The sequence below is a fragment of the Podarcis bocagei genome (assembly GCF_964188305.1).
Source record: "Podarcis bocagei genome assembly, chromosome: 12".
NCBI lineage: Eukaryota > Metazoa > Chordata > Lepidosauria > Squamata > Lacertidae > Podarcis > Podarcis bocagei.
The window spans coordinates 60,465,675-60,477,023 of NC_138137.1; positions in this window are offsets into that span (position 1 = coordinate 60,465,675).

The window sequence follows — 11,349 nt, forward strand, 5'->3', positions numbered from 1 at the left end:
GAGTCTCCTGCTTTGGAGGTCTTTAAGCAGAGGCTTGACAACCATATGTCAGCAGTGCTCTGATGGTGTTTCCTGCTTGGCAGGGGGTTGGACTCGATGGCCCTTGTGGTCTCTTCCAACTCTATGATTCTATGATTCTATGATTCTATGATTTTGCTATGTACATCAAGAAATCTGACTTTTTTTTGTAGGCTTAAAGGTAGCGGGGCAAGAACGCCATCGTTGCAAAATGCTGATCTTTGGAACTTTTGGCTGTTTGTTCGTGCTGTAATACATATAATGGCCACAATCATGCCAGATACCAGAAACAGATCAAATAAAACTACTGGGGGGGGGGTCTTATAAGTAGAACGTTATCTAATGACGCACCTTGGTAGGCTTGGCCAAACAAAAATGTTTTTTAGGAGGCGCCGAAAAGGAGTACAGTGAAGGCACCTGGCTGGTATCAATAGGAAGGGAGTTCCAAAGTGTTTTAGTGCTGCCACACTAAAAAATCTGAGTTCTTACAAATGAGGAATGGGGGTCATGTGGAAATGATAACATGGCCAATTCCACCACTCAAAGCGGTTGAATGGGAGCCTCCAGGGTAAAGTGATTTTGCAGGTAAATTGGTCCCAAGTTGTATACTAATGGTATACCCTCCAACATGTCGTGATAAAAAACTGGGACACCATCTTCCATGAGATTGCAACCCCCCCCCCAAAAAAAAACATGCTTGGCAGGGCACGACACCCAAAAACACATGTTTTAGGGGTGCTCCATGAAACCACGGCTCTGGGATAAAAGGGTGAAATCATGGCATGAGATTGGGGCGGCCAAAATCCCCATGTTTCTTCGGGGGGGGGTGTGTGTGACAGGATGTCCCGGTTTTGCTGGGACAGTTGAGGGGTATGTAATAACAACAGCTTGAACTTGGCCCAGTAGCAAATAGGCAGCCAGTGCATTATCTCTGAGCACAGACGTCATCTGTTGACAAGGCCTTGATCATGTCAGCAATCGTGCTGCAGCATTCTGTGAAGGCTCCTCCGTGTCAGAATGTTCCCTCTCAGGATAGTTGGTTCCTGGTAAATGGCCAAATGGCAGAGGTCTCATTGTGGACTCTCTTGCCTCCCTTGAGCTTGGGGAAGGCATCTGTTAAGTAGTGGGTTGACATAGCAGCCGGCACAGCGATTTCTTCAAGTAGCTCTTTATTAAGGTAAGCTGGAATAGAACTAACTGCGAACAGCTCAGCCGGCCTGTATTTATAGGCAGCCGGCTGTCAACATTGTAACCACAACAGCTCAGAGTTCCCGCCTAAAATAACTGCCGCGGACCTGAGTGAAAACTATCTACAGACCTGATTGAAAACTATATACAGTATCCCCCTGTTGGCCCAGGGTGAAAATACACTACATAACACCCCTCCCCACCGAGATAAGGCGTTAGTTACAATCGTAATGGTTCCCTTATGTACAGCACTACGCGTAATGGTTCAATTAGGCACAAAAGCATATCGATTACATTTCCCATACTTAGCCCAACAGTGATACCTGTCCAACAACATAGTCCTTTAAATAAGTTGGGCGCTTGGAAACTCTGCCAGACCGCCGGGGACTGGTAGCCAAGTCCGGAGGGCCACACAGTTCTCGCTGAGGCTGTGGTGCGACCCTAGGTGGCGTTGGAACCAACTCCCCTGGATCCGCTGCTGTGGGTGGAGCCTCCGCAAGTGGAGTGGTCTGAGTCTGTTCTGAGACGGCTTGGTTCGGCTCCACGCTGGCAGTTTGCGAGGGAGGTGTAGGTGGGGCCTCGCCATCTGTACGTGTCTCTTCTGGAGCCGCAAGCGCAGTTGGGGGCACCTCGGTAGTGTCCAAGTCGCCAACCCTGCGCCTAAGCTGGTCTATGTGCCGTCGCCACAAACGTCCGTCTTCGAGTGCCACCTGGTACGAGCGAGGTCCAGTGACTCCCACTACTGTGGCTGGCACCCAAGGGATGTCCCCCACATAGTTCCGGGCAAAGACCTGGTTTCCTGGGACAAATGACCGTGGCACGTTGGCACAGCCTGGGGGTTCAGCCACGGCAAAGTCTGGGTGTAGCCGGTCGAGCGGTGACCTGAGGCGGCGGCCCATAAGCAGTTCAGCAGGACTCCTCCCTGTGGCCGCATGAGGAGTGATGTGTTGCATGAACAAGTATTCGGCGACCCGCTCATGCCAGTCTCCCCGGTCCAGGCGCGCCAGTGCCTCTTTTGTCGAGCGCACCATTCTTTCCGCTTGCCCGTTGCTGGATGGATGAAAAGGTGCCGTTAGGGCATGGCGGATGCCCAGTCCCAAAAGATACCGCTCAAACGTGCCTGAGGTGAACTGCGGTCCGTTGTCAGAGACAAGGACATCAGGACACCCATGCGTTACAAACAGGCCTCGCAGCACCCGGATGACAGCTTCGGTAGTGGTGGAGGGCATCAGGGCGACCTCCAGCCATTTGGAATAGGCGTCCACCACTACCATAAAGGTCCGGCCGTGAAAGGGGCCAGCCAGATCGATGTGCACCCTCGACCAGGGTGTCTTTGGCGTCTCCCAGGTGTGTCCCTTAGCTGCCGGTGGTGCAGGCCTCGACTCTTGGCACGCTTGACAGGCGGACACCCAGGCAGTGATGGCATCGTCCATATTAGGCCACCAGACGTAACACCGAGCCAACGCCTTCATTTTGACAATTCCCGGGTGGCCAACGTGCAGAGCCTCCAGGACGCACTGACGGAGTCCCTGGGGAATCATGACGCGGTCTCCCCACAGCAGACAGCCGCGATGAGCTGAGAGTTCATGTTGTCTGGTTGCGAAGGGCTGGAACTCCGATGCAAAAGGCCCTTGTGGCCACCCCCTCCACACCCAGTTGAGCACCCGGCTGATGGTGCGATCCTGGGCAGACGCGGAGGCCACAGTGGCAGCCGATACAGGCGCTGCCGGAAGATCCTCAATCAGAAGGAGCGATGAAGCTGGAGCCGGGTCTTCCACAAATGCTGGAAGAGGGCAACGGCTGAGGGCGTCGGCATGTCCCATCAATTTCCCCGGGCGATGGATGAGCCGGTAGTGGTAGGCAGCCAGGAAAACAGTCCATCGCAGCATGCGTGGTGAGAGGACCGGTGGAGTTGGACGATCACCGGCGAGGAGGCCCAGGAGTGGCTTGTGGTCAGTGATGAGGTCAAAAGTCCTGCCATAGAGGTATTCATGGAACCTCTTCACTCCAGCCACAAGTGCCAATGCCTCCTTGTCGAGCTGGCTGTAATTCCGTTCCGTCGGAGATAGTGTCCTGGAAAAGTAGGCGAGCGGTGCTTCTCTTCCATCTGGAAAACGGTGACTAAGGACAGCACCGATGCCAAAAGGTGAGGCGTCGCAGGCAAGGACCAGCGGCCTGGATTCACTGTACTGTACCAGCACACTGTCTGAAGAAAGGAGAGCCTTGACCGCGTTGAAGGCCGCCGTCTCTCGATGACCCCAGGCCCAAGGCGTCTTAGTGCTAAGGAGTCGGTGAAGAGGCTCAGCCACTGTGGCTTTGTGGGGCAGGAACATGTTATAAAAGTTCAGCAGCCCCAGGAATGCCTGCAACTCCGTTTTGTTCTTTGGGGTGGGGGCCTGCTGGATAGCGCGGATCTTGGATGTGGTTGGATGAAGGCCGGAGGCATCGATAAGATAGCCCAGGAACTCTACCTGTGGAACGGCAATCAGGCACTTCTCCCTCTTTACCTTGAGCCCGGCCTCCTGGAACCTGGTCAGCACGGCACGGAGGCGCTCGAACAGCTGCTGGTGTGAGTCTGCAGACACCAAGACGTCATCAAAATATGGTACCACGCCCGGAAGCCCTTGCAGGAGACGCTCCATAAGGCTTTGGAAGATGCCAGGAGCCACACTCACCCCGAACTGCAACCGGCGGCAACGGAATGCCCCCCGGTGGGTGACGATCGTCTGGGCTTCAGCAGTGGCATCATCGACTGGCAGTTGTTGATAGGCTTGGGCAAGGTCCAGCTTAGCAAAGACCTTACCCTCACCCAGGGAATGCAGCAGGTGTTGGACAACAGGAACCGGATAAGCGTGCTGCTGAAGTGCCTTGTTGATTGTGCACTTGTAGTCAGCGCAGATTCTCACCGACCCATCTGGCTTGACAGGCGTGACGATGGGGGTTTCCCACTTTGCGTGGTCAACGGGCTCCAAAACTCCTTGGGCGATCAGTTTGTCCAGTTGTTCGTCCACCTTAGCCTTGAGAGCAAAGGGAACCCGGCGTGGCTTTAGCTAGACGGGGGCGACTTGTGGATCAAGGCTAAAGGAGATGGGCGTACCAGTATATTGTCCCAAGGTGCCGTCAAAAACCTCGGCAAAGTCTTTGACCAGACCCTCAGTCTCTGCGTTAGAGATGCAGTTGATGCCGGTGACTTCCAGGCCGAGGGCATCAAACCAGTCTAGCCCTAGGAGGCTTGGCCGCTGACCTTTGACCACCACCAACCGGAGCAGGCCCGAAAAATCCTTGAAGGCGATCCGGAACCGGCCAACGCCTACCACGGGAATGTCGTTTCCCTGGTAGTCTCTCAGGTGTACGCGGTGAGAGTCGAGTTGCCTTTTGGACACTCTGGGTACCAGTCTTTTGATGGTGCTCCATGACACGACGGACAGGGCAGACCCGGTGTCGATCTCCATGTTACATGGAGCTCCTTCAATGAGCACCGTGACGTGCAGCTTGCGTCGCTTAGGCGAGTCGGTTTGGCCAATCGTGGTTCCAGACGGGCAGCGGCAGTTGGTGAGAGCGAAACAACTTTCCTTGGCAGACTGGAGTGAAGACTTGAACTTGCGAGTCGATGAAGGGGGGGTGTCAGACGGAGCTGATCGGCAGACCTTAGCGATGTGGCCCCTTCTGGAACACCTCCTACAGATGGCGTCTCTGAATCGACACTTGGCACGGGAATGGTCGCCTCCGCAGCCAGCACATTCCGGTTGGCCCTTGGACTTCTGTTGGAGCTTCCTGCGCTCCCGCTTTGTCTGGTGCACGTCATCGTCTTCACTGGAGGATGCCTCATTACTGCTGGCCTCTTCATGATGCACCGGAACTGGCTCCCTAGCAAGACGCGGGCTGCTGGACTTGCGGATCTCCTGGGCAGCTTCTGAGGCCACAGCCTCCTCAATGGCTTTCTGTAGCGTGAGGTCTGGCTTGGCTAGGAGACGCCGTTGCAGATGGTAGCTCTTTATTAAGGTAAGCTGGAATAGAACTAACTGCGAACAGCTCAGCCGGCCTGTATTTATAGGCAGCCGGCTGTCAACATTGTAACCACAACAGCCCAGAGTTCCCGCCTAAAATAACTGCCGCGGACCTGAGTGAAAACTATCTACAGACCTGATTGAAAACTATATACAGTATCCCCCTGTTGGCCCAGGGTGAAACTACACTACATAACAGCATCATTTCCATCTTCTCTGTGGGTTCCACTCGTTACAGACTCTCTCCTGTTTCGATTATGAACTTCTAAGAGGTCACCTCTTCCTCGCCTCACATGCATGTAACCGTCCTTCCTTCCTTCCTTCCTTCCTTCCTTCCTTCCTTCCTTCCTTCCTTCCTTCCTTCCCTCCCTCCCTCCCTCCCTCCCTCCCTCCCTCCCTTCCTTTTCCAGCAACTAGTACAGTAGAACCTCGGTTCTCAAATGACTCCATTGATGAACGTTTCGGAGCCTGAATGCAAAAAACCCAGAAGTAAATGCTTCCGTTTTCAAACATGCCTCAAAAGTCGAATGGCTTCCGCTGCGTGTTTTTCAATTTTCTCACTTGAATTTTCTGACAGATTACGTTTGAAAACTGAGCTTCCACCGTATTCAGAATTTACTGCCTCCAGGACGTGGCATTTTTCCTGGTGCAACTAAAGACAATAGCGGGGGGCTTTGGGGTTTTATCCCTCCCCACGGTCTGAATGAGCCAACCGGTCCATCTCCAATTTTCATATCCAGGAGTGCAGAAAGTGAAAGCAGGTCTGGCAGCACCAACCAAGCCCCGAGGAGGCAAAGCAAGTCATCCTAGAGAGCCAAAAAGCCTCTGATGAGTTGTGGCTTGTTGGAAAAGGTTACAGCTGTCCTTCCTCAGAGAAAGGAGGCAGGTGACAGGCTGAGGAAGTGATCCAGGACTAGATATTTAACGGCGGCAGTTGTTAAAAGGGTAAAGGGACTCCTAACCATTAGGTCCAGTCGTAGCCGACTCTGGGGTTGCAGCGCTCATCTCGCTTTACTGGCTGAGGGAGCCGGCGTACAGCTTCCGGGTCACATAGCCAGCATGACTAAGCCGCTCCTGGCGAAACCAGAGCAGCGCACGGAAATGCCATTTACCTTCCCGCCAGAGCAGTACCTATTTATCTACTAGAACTTTGACGTGCTTTCAAACTGCTAGGTTGGCAGGAGCTGGGACTGAGCAATGGGAGCTCACCCCGTCGCGGGGATTCAAACCGCCGACCTTCTGATCAGCAAGTCCTAGGCTCTGTGGTTTAACCCACAGCGCCACCCGCGTCCCTCTGTTAGAAGAGCTTTATTCCCCACACCAAGCGACAATTCCCAGAGAGGATAATAAAATCATAGAATGGTAGAATTGGAAGAGACCCCCACCCCCAAGGGTCTAGTCCAACCGCCGGTGATGCAGGAGTCTCAACTAAAGCATCTATGAGATGACACGGATGGGTTGGATTGTCATGGTCTGGTTCATGGGCGATCGAAGTCCCGGCTGGGGACGTCAGGACCGGGGACAAGATGGTGGGGTGGGAGCAGGAATGGGAGCCCAGAAGCCAGGAGTCGGGAAGCCAAGAGTCCAAGGGTCAGAGAGCTGGGAGTCAAGAAGCCAAGGGTCAAGAAGCAAGGAGTTACGAAGGCAGGGGTCCGAGGATCAAGGAGTCACAATGGCAAGGGTCCGAGGATCAAGAAGCAAGGAGTCACGAAGTCAGGGGTCCAAGGATCAAGGATCAAGGAGTCACGAAGACAGGGGTCCGAGGATCAAGGAGTCAAGGAGCCAAATGCAGCAAGGCAGGGAGCGTGTTGCTGTGGCAAAGAGCTGAAGGGAAATGCTGACCTTATATCCCTTCCCGGCTCTTGCCACTGGGTGCTGTGAGTTACCAATCGGCCTCACCTGTGCGGCCGCACCTTGCCTCTTCAGAAGAAACTTAGGAAGGCCCCAGTCCTGCGAAGTCCTACTGGTCACAGGGCCTGGCTCCTGCACGCACACCTGACATGGATGCAGAGGGATGGGAACCCCTCCCCCAGGGAAGAAAGCTCAGAGCCCAGGGAGGGGTGGTGGGATGATGATGGGTGGTCAGAGGGAGAAGACGGAAGAGGAGGTGTTGGAATCTGAAGAGGCAACAGGGTTTAGTGAGCGGGAGGAGTCTGTGGCAGAGAGCAGTCCAGACTTTGCAGAGTCAACCTCTAAGAATCAGTGCCCCGAATGAGATCTTTGGTAGAGTCAAATGTTACAGCAGCCTTGTAACTACATCCAGAAAAACATGGCCGCCCCTGTGTCTGCACAGGCCTCATGGGAAACTCAGAAACAGGGGTGACCTGTCAAGGGGCAGCAGAGAAGAGCCATCTCTCTTCAGCTGTAGCTCAGGGGTAGAGTATCTGCTTTGTATGCAGGTTCAAATCCTGCTGGAATCTCCCAGTAGGGTTGGGAAAGGCTCATGTCTGAAATCCTGGAGAGCTGTTGCCTGTCAGTGTAGACAATAGTTAGCTTGGGGGACTGGTGGTATCTGACTCGGTATAAGGCAGATTCCCATATTCCTTAATATGGGTCCCAGGATCAGTTCCCAGCTTACCTGGAGAAAAGAGTCTCAGTTGGCAGGTGAGAAGAATGACCTTTTCTCAGCTGCTGCCAATCAAAGTATATACTGGGTGCCATGGCCTGGTTGGACACAGAGGAATGGGGGGAGGAACCAGCTGGGGAACCCCCTGGGGGAGAAGGCTCAGAGCCCAGGGATTGGTGGTGGGATGGTGAAGAGTGGTCATAGGGAGAGGAGGAGGTATCGGAAGCTGAAAAGGCAACAGGGCTTAGTGAGCGGGGAGAGTCTGTGGCAGAGAGAAGTCCAGAATTAGAAGCAGGAGAGGCGGGAGACCAAGAGGCAGAGATGGGTCTGGCTAGTGCAGAGTCACGTGTGTCTCCTCCTGCTGCTGTGACAAGCTCTCCTCCCTGCCTTGTCTCCCAGCTCTACCTCTCCTTTAAATCAGAACCAGTGAAGGCAGTGAAGGTCCTGTGTGAGTGCCTGGAGGTGGTTGGAGGATGGATGCCGGCTAACAGATTGAGGTTGAATCCTGACAAGACAGAAGTACTGTTTTGGGGGGACAGGGGGCAGGCAGGTAGGGGGGACTCTCTGGTCCTGAATGGGGTAACTGTGCCCCTGAAGGACCAGCTGCGCAGCCTGGGAGTCATTTTGGACTCACAGCTGACCATGGAGGCACAGGTCAAATCTGTATCCAGGGCAGCTGTCTACCAGCTCCATCTGGCATGCAGGATGAGACCCTACCTGCCCACAGACTGTCTTGCCAGAGTGGTGCATGCTCTAGTTATCTCACGCTTGGACTACTGCAATGCGCTCTACGTGGGGCTACCTTTGAAGGTGACCTGGAAACTGCAATTAATCCAGAATGCGGCAGCTAGACTGGGAGTGGCCGCCGGGACCACATAACACCGGTTCTGAGAGATCTGCATTGGCTCCCAGTACGTTTCCGAGCACGATTCAAAGTGTTGGTGCTGACCTTGAAAGCCCTAAACGGCCTCGATCCTGTATACCTGAAGGAGCGTCTCCACCCCCATTGTTCAGCCCGGACACTGAGATCCAGTGCTGAGGGCCTTCTGGCGGTTCCCTCATTGCGAGAAGTGAGGCTACAGGGAACCAGGCAGAGGGCCTTCTCGGTAGTGGCGCCCACCCTGTGGAACGCCCTCCCTTCAGATGTCAAAGAGATAAATAATTACCTGACATTCAGAAGACATCTTAAGGCAGCCCTGTTCAGGGAAGTTTTTAATATGTAACGCTGTACTGTTTTTAACACTGATTGGGAGCCGCCCATAGTGGCTGGGGAAACTCAGCCAGATGGGCGGGATATAAATAATAAATTATTATTATTATTATTATTATTATTATTATTATTATTATTATTATTATTATTATTATTATTATCCCAGAACTAGGAGAGGCATGAACAGGGCAGAGGAGAGGTTGGCACATGCGGGCGCAGGGTCCTCCGATCTCAGCAGCTGCTTCACGGGGGCAAGACCTGCCAGAGCTGAGTGGCTGTGCTCATTTGGCCTGACGCTCCTGTCCAGATCCTGCTTTTGCTCATAAACAGTCAACTCCCAACTCTGGGAAGGGAATAGGGGTTTCACAGCCCCTCTCAGAACCCACAATTCTTTGGGGGAAGCCATTCATGGAAGAGGAGAGAGCTATGGATGGCCCCTAGCCCTGATGGCTCTGCACAGCCTCCTGAGTCAGAGACAGCGATGCTTCTGATTCCCAGTTGCTGGAAACCGTAGGAAGGGAGAGGGCTCTGCGTTCGAATCCTGCTTGTGTGTTTCCTACAGGTATCTGGTTGGTTATTCTGAGGACAGGAAGATGGACTGGGTGAGCCATTGGCCTGATCCTTACGTTCTTTTTATATATATGTATATATAATTTTTTATTAAATTTTATTTTACAACACAAACGCACACACTCATACAACTAAACATAAAAATAATAAAGAACAAATAAAGAAAAACAAAAAACTGAAAATGAAAAAACAATTATCAAAGTAATATACAGAAACTTATACAAAACGAATAATAAACAATCTGTATATACCACATTTCAGTTCTTCTTTTCTTCCAATTGACTTCCTTCATCCTCAGCACGGTTCTATTTGTATTTTTGGTAAACCATTTCCATTTTCTTTCTTACCCCTTTTTTCTATTTTTAACTTTTACGCCATAATTTGTTTTGCAGAAGTTAATCGAAACAAGTCCAAGTATTAATTTGAGGGCACTGCTTTTTAAGGTATTCTCTATATTTTCCCCATTCTTTTTAGAATTTTTTCTTGGGCTGACCCCCAATAGACTCTGTCAATTCAGCCAATTCAATATAACTAAATAATTTGCCTTGTCATTCTTTTTTTTGTGTTCTTGCAGCCCTGATCCTTATGCTCTTATGACCGTTTAAAGGTGTATCCTAGAACTTTAAACATATGGTGTGAATGTGGCCTAAGATGAAGCAGCAAGGTTTTTCTGAAGAACTCTCATTTGTATCCATCAATATGGCGTAGCCCAATCATCTGTTGGGGTGATCTTTGCCTGGTGGAGCTGGAAATTCTGGGGTTCCGTTTCCCCCCACAAACAGCACCATGGAGGTGATCTTCGGTTTGCAGGACTGCTTCAGGGGAACACAAGGGTGTCCAAAACGCCTCTCCAATGATGTGTCCAAGCCAGGAAATTGCCTGGCACAATAGGCAGAGAGGGGGGTCTGTGTCTGCTCCTATTACCTCATGGCACTTGAGGCTGAAGACCACTTTAGTTCCACTTGGGGGAACTGGGTGCCTGCGGAGAAGATCCCGGGACTGGCTGCCCAACACATTTTCCTTGGCAATCGTCCTGCACTTTTAACCAACTTCAGACAGGATGCAGAGATTCAGTAAGCAAAGAGGGGCTGTCAGAACTCCAGGGCTGGGGATCGGGGAGCAACTCTGTCCCATGTGAGGGGTTTTTTATTGTCTTTTGGTTTCGCCTGCTGTAATAGGAAGCTGAGGTTTGAGGCGGAAGAATCAGACGGAAAGGTTGACGCCTCTACCGGAGTCACTGCTCAATTCCTCTATCGGTGCCCATCAACTGCGCTGCTCGGAGAGGGCGCAGCTGAGGGCAGCTCATGCCCTTCGTTTAGGTGGGGTTCCTGCATTGCAGGGGGTTGGGATAGATGACCCTTGAGGTCCCTTCCAACTCTAAAATTCTATGGTGCTACTAGAAATCGGGCTTCTAGTGTTGCTGCTTCAGTCCCCTGGAATTAGTTCTCAGCTGAAATCAAGTGGAAGAGAAGTTCTCTGTGGGGGGAACCTTTGGCCCTCCAGATGTTGCTGAACTACAGCTCCCATTTATCCCCACTTGCCAGGCCTGATGGGAGTTGTAGTTCAGAAACATCTGGAGGGCCAAAGCTTCCCCACACCTGACCCAAAACACCTATGAACCTCGTGACTGCCCCCATCCTCTACATGGCTCCTTAAAACAGAACTTAAAACTACATATCAGTACATTCTCCACACTTTTCATGCAGAGAATCTCACAAAATGGTTACACAAACTGTTTGCATGTAAATTTTTAATGATGAAAATAAATAAAATATTTCAACAATCAAACA